We start from the raw sequence: 6,437 nt of genomic DNA on the forward strand, positions 1-6,437 counted from the left end.
TCGGATCTTACCCGGTTAGTTGCTTAAAGGTGTTTGGATTAACTTTTGATTTAGCTTTACCCATAAGTAAATTACCTTTTTAAACGGATAGTTGATTTATTTTTATTTTTTTTTAGATTATAATATTATTTTTAAAATTTATTAATTATAAATTTTATATCTTTAAATTAATTTTTATATTAATAAATTATTTAAAATAATAATAAATAATAAAAATATTATAAATAATAATTATAATATGTAATTTAATTATATTTTTTAATTTTTATACATTGCATAATAAATTAATAAATATATATTTATTTAAATAACAACATGATATAGAACCTTATTAATTATTTTATATATCAGTAATAATAATTAGATATATTTTTATTATATATTCAAAATATATTAAAGTAATTATCATACACAATCACTCAATTTTATAAATATTTTTATAAAAATTATTAAATTTTATTTTTTTTATAAAATTTAATAAACTTAAATTTGATTTCGTAAAGTAACTATAGTTAGTAATTAAAGATTTTCAAATTAATCTGTTGAATTATTAATTATTTTATAAATAAAATTATCTGATTAGTAGTGAAAAAAATAAAAAAAATATGAGATATTTAATGGCTAAAGATAATTATATGTATTTTATGCATTATATTTAAAAAATTAATAAATAAAATAATTTTATTTATAAAATAATTAATAAGTGAATCAGTTAACTTTAAAACATTTTAATTTTAAATTATAATAAATTTTATAAATTTAAATTAAAATTTTATAAATTTTATAAAATAAATTAAAATTTAATAAACTTATAAAAGTATTTATAAAATTTAATTATACATTATATTTATTTATTAAACCAAACAGTCGTTTATTAATTTAGGGGATAGCAACTCAGCAAGCATGTGAATGGATGATGCCACAGACCCCAGCACAACCCAAAAATGAGCATTCATGACGTATTTCTGTCTTTTTTTTTTTTTGGTTCTTGTTGGGAAACGTATTTATGTTTGTTTTTAATTGGTATTAACTTCTCTTAAATTATCAAATAAAGTCATTTTCAAACTATATTTATATGCAATTATTTTCAAAAAAAAAGCAGAGCATTAATATAAATCAATAATACAAATATAATAATAATTATCTTGATCATATTTACAGAGCAATTTAACTCTTTGATAATTTACACAAAATTTAATATTTTTCTTGAGGGCCAATATAATGATCAATGTTGCTAACTGATGTAGTGAATTAAAAAAGATAGTGTCACGACCTAATCTATGGGTCGAACCGGTATTAGGCCCGTAATAAGCTTAACTATTCCTCAACCCAACTCTAAGACCATTTGGACCCAATTTCAAAAATTCAACCGGACATAGTACAACCATAAAATTGACCATTTAACGAGGAGTTATTGACTTACCCGACCTGTAAACACAATATATAATCATATGGGGAGCTCAGCTCACCCTCCATATAATCATGATGCCATAGAAATAAATGGAAGCTCGGCTCCCTCATCCAGTCCAACATACATGCATTTAATAAGTTTACAGGTCTAACATGGCAATTATATTACAGACCCAAATTAAATAAATATTTATAACACATGCAGAATTCTAGGAGTTAACATAATTATACAAATACTACAGACATTAATAGACGACATGCGAGAGAGAGAGGCAGGTTAGAACTCAATAAGAAATCTCCCGTAGCCTGGAAAAATAGATGATCAGGAGTGAGAGTTTGACTTAGAAAGTAAAATATCAATTTTAACCATAATCTCTATAGCTATCTAAAGCTAATGCACCCTATGAAGTGAAATGCAACATCGTCATAAATTTCATACAAATCACATCAAAAAGATAATTTGGAGCACGCACACACTCGATAATGTCAAACAGTGCATATATGGGAGTTAATCCCCTATACAACCCTCTTAATCCAACCTCTGCCAGCCAAGATCTCAAGCTGAACTTTCGCTTAATAAACTAAATACGGGGTCCCAGCGAAAATCTCAAGCCGTGTCTACCCGTCCTGTCTATATCCAGTATGATATCACACGCACGCCAATGCACGCACATTGCTCTAAATTACTATAAACAACACCCATGACAATTTATCAATTAAGAATGCAATATAAAATATGCATAGTATTTAACTACATAGATATATATATATATATATATATATATATATATATATATATATATATATATATATATATATATAAGTGATGCATGAGCATACTGGAATATATAGTAATATCGAAATTACAATTAAAATTAATATTTTACTCACAAACTCAAATGAAATCACTGTAGCGGCTGCGCGAGGAAGGAAGGCTGTCCCGACTCACCTGACAATTTTATTGCAATTATTTGATACATTTTACTCAATACAAACTGAGAAAAGACCAAAGATATCCTAAGTCGTGCCGAAAATCCGGCAGAATCTCCCCTATACCTAGGATCTACCCAACCTGCAAAAAGGCTTAAAAACGTACTTTTATATCCACAAATCATACACTCACAACTCAATCACATGACACAGCCCCTCCTGGGCCCATCCAAACAGTCATCAATCACAATATGTAAAATTACAGTTTAGTCCTTATAATTGACAATTTTTGCAAAAACTACCCAAATAAGCTCTAAAAATTCTAAAACTTTGCTCCACGGTCCTTAGCAATATTACTAAGCTAATGCAAAAGGAATCATAATTTTCTGAGCTATCACGAATATTTTATAGATTTTTAATCCAATTCAAGTACTAGACAATTAAGAAAAAGCAAGGTTTCAGGTTTACCTATGCCGATTCCGACCTCTAGAACGCGCTCGGGACATTTGACAACTGTGGAGTAGCCAAAATCTCGACTCAATTCTAAGACTTTTTTGGTAGGCTGTTTGTCTGGCCCGAAATTTATAGACCTAGGCAACCGTTGAATTTCCACGAATTGAAGGTACCTACACGAAGCCCACAACATGGGGGTTAGTACATAATTTTTACGAAATTTTCTAAGCTCATTTAGTGCTCGGAAAAATACTACGAAGTTTCATGAGACCTACCGAAAAACGGTGTTGAAAAATTTTGAAATTTATATTACCGCGTTGAGTGAAGCACTCTGGTACTCTCGGTTTTCTCGTGGGTTCACGGTTTGCGAGAAATCTAGCCCAAAAGTTGAAATGGGCTAAAACTTTCCAGACAAAAATTGAGCAAATCGCTCAATGGATTTTAGTGTTCTTAGTGTCTATGGAAAGCTCTCGAGGTGTAGATGAATTTCGACACAAGACCCAGTCTGATCGGTGGCCGGATCGACTGGATTTTCGCCGGGAATGTGAAGCGATCCGCACACGCAGGGGAGGACTTTGCGTCGTTTTCGGCCGCTTGGAGTTCCAGGCGGCGGTGGGCAAGGGCTGGCACGGCACGCCGGCGAGATGGGGAGGCTGAGGTGGCAGCGGCGCGGCGCGGCGATGGGAGAGAGAAAACGGGAGAGAGGGGAAGAGCGACGGGGTGCGCAGAAGAGGAAAGAAAAAGAAAATGGGCTGGTCCGATTTGATCGGTCCCATCCGGTCCGGTTTGATTCAGCCGGTCTGATTCAGGATATAAAATTTTAAATTTTTTTCTCTGCCGTGGGACCGAAAACGAGGCCTAAAAATTTCAAAAAAATTCTAGAAAACTCAGAAAAATTCGTAGAGTCTAAATATATTTTTAGTTTTGCCACGTGGTCTTTGAATTAATTTTTAAAAATCATCAAGTTTTATATTTTTGGAAAATCGAACCCGATTTCTAAAATCTGAAAAATTTCAAATAATTTCCTAAAATTTAAATAAAATAAAATATTAATATTTACTCACAAAATAATATATTTAAAAATTTGAGGTGTTACATATAGAATATATATAATTTATAAAATATTTTTGATAATTTTTAATAATTTTTTATTAAAATTAATAAAAAAGAGTCAATATTACATTGTAAATTAATACATATAAAAAGAATTCAAGTAACTATCTAATTTATTTTTCTAAAAACACTACATAATTTACTTACAAAATTTTGTTTTTAATAAACTCAACTCAACTCAACTAAGCCTTTATCCCAAAAATTTGGGGTCGGCTATATGGATTCGCTTTTTCCACTCTAAACGATTTTGGGTTAAATCCTCAGAAATGTGTAATGCTTCTAAGTCATGCTGTACTACTCTCCTCCAAGTCAATTTAGGTCTACCCCTTTTTTTCTTTCTATCCTCTAGCCTAATGTGCTCTACTTGTCTAACTGGAGCCTCCGTATGTCTACGCTTCACATGACCAAACCACCTCAATCTCCCTTCTCTCAACTTATCTTCAATTGGCACCACTCCTACCTTTTCTCTAATACTTTCATTACGGACTTTATCTAGTCTAGTATGGCCACTCATCCACCTTAACATTCTCATCTCTGCAACTCTTATCTTAGATGCATACGACTCTTTCAAAGGCCCAACACTCACTACCATATAGCATAGCCAGTATGGTCAGTAAAATTTTCCTTTTAATTTATTGGGAATCTTACGTTCACATAAAACTCGCGTGGGTAGTCTCAACTTCAACCATCGTTATTTAATCCTATGACTAACATCCTCCTCACATCCCCCATCTACTTGAAGGACTGAGCCTAGATATTTAAAGTGATTACTTTGGGACAGTGCCACTCCATTCAAACTAACTCCTTCCCTATCACCAGTTTGGCCTTCACTAAACTTGCAATGCATGTATTCTGTCTTCGTTCTACTTAACTTAAAACCCTTTGACTCTAGAGTACTTCTCCAAAGTTCTAGCTTCCTATTGACTCCTTCTCGTGTCTCATCTATCAGAACAATATCATCCGCAAACATCATGCACCAAGGAATACTCTCTTGTATATGTTTCGTCAGTTCATCTAAAACTAATGTAAAAAGGTAAGGGCTTATGGCTGATCCTTGGTGTAATCCAATTGAGATCGGAAAATCTCTTGTGTCCTCTCCCACTGTGCGCACAATAGTAGTTGCTCCTTCATACATATCTTTCAATACTTGTATATACCTAATAGATACCCTCTTTTGTTCTAACGTATTCCATAAGACCTCTCTTGGAACACTATCATAAGCCTTCTCCAAATCAATAAAAACCATGTGTAGATCTTTCTTCCCATCTCTATATTTCTCCATCAAGCTTCTAATGAGAAAGATCGCTTCCATAGTTGAGCATGAAACCAAATTGATTGAGAGAGATAGAAGTATCATGACGTAGTCGATGCTCCACAACTCTCTCCCACAACTTCATAGTATGGCTCATGAGTTTAATTCCCCTATAGTTTGAGCAACTCTGTATGTCTCCCTTATTTTTAAAAATAGGTACTAAAATTTTGTTTTTAATAATTTAAATTATATATAAAAGTTTGCAATATATGTATAAAAATATTTTATGCTTAAATTCTATTAATTATTTAATATTTTAATGCATTAAAATAATTATAAAATATTTTGACTATTAAAATTTATTTTTTGAAATTATTTTTATTTACCATCTTTTCAAATTTTAATTATATATATATATAATTTTTATTTTAAATATAATTTAAAATTTGTTTAATTATTTTAAATTTTTTATAATTAAAATATGGGATTTAACCTAAAATTAAATTTTAATATATATATATATATATATTTTTTTTTTTTAAATATGTCTGCGAACTGTGAATGCGCGGATTCATTCACCTTTGAATCTGCGGTTTACCTTGCTTGCAAATTCAAATATGATGGATTGTTGGGATGAAATTTGTTCTTCATCGGTCCTACAGCCTAACGGAGAGGATCAAAATGCCAACCATCTGCTCTGGTCTGTGACCCTTGAAGGCCCATATAGATGGGCGATTGAGCCTTACTCTTCGATCATTCTACAACTTACTGTGATTGTGAATGTGCTTCCCCGTGTATCTACCTGGAGGCCCTCAGCTATACTGGTGGCTTAAGTTCACATGACTACAGTTCAAGAGCTTTTGGGTTTCTTTGATTTTCTGGAGTTTGCTCGTTCCAGTCGGCGGAGAAATGCGGCGCTGGTGTGGTTGCATTCTCTAATCTAGCTAGGATTTTTGTGGGCTTGGGCCTTGCATTTTATTTTCTTATTGGAAATGTAAATAAAAAATATTTTCAAAGTAAAATACAATAGACAAAATAAGTCTTAACACATCTAATTCACCAATGCTCTATCTAATAACTTTATTATTTATTTTGTTGTATTACTTAAATATTGTAATTTTGTAATAAAAATAATTTTTTTATTTATCATTTATGTTAGTTATAAATCATATTTATTATATTTTCTTATAATAATTTTCTTTTTTATAATCATCTTCAAAGACTAATTATTAGATATATTGAGAATATTAAAAAATAATACTCTTTTAAATATAATAAA

The sequence above is a fragment of the Hevea brasiliensis genome, chromosome 3 (assembly GCF_030052815.1).
Source record: "Hevea brasiliensis isolate MT/VB/25A 57/8 chromosome 3, ASM3005281v1, whole genome shotgun sequence".
Lineage (NCBI taxonomy): Eukaryota > Viridiplantae > Streptophyta > Magnoliopsida > Malpighiales > Euphorbiaceae > Hevea > Hevea brasiliensis.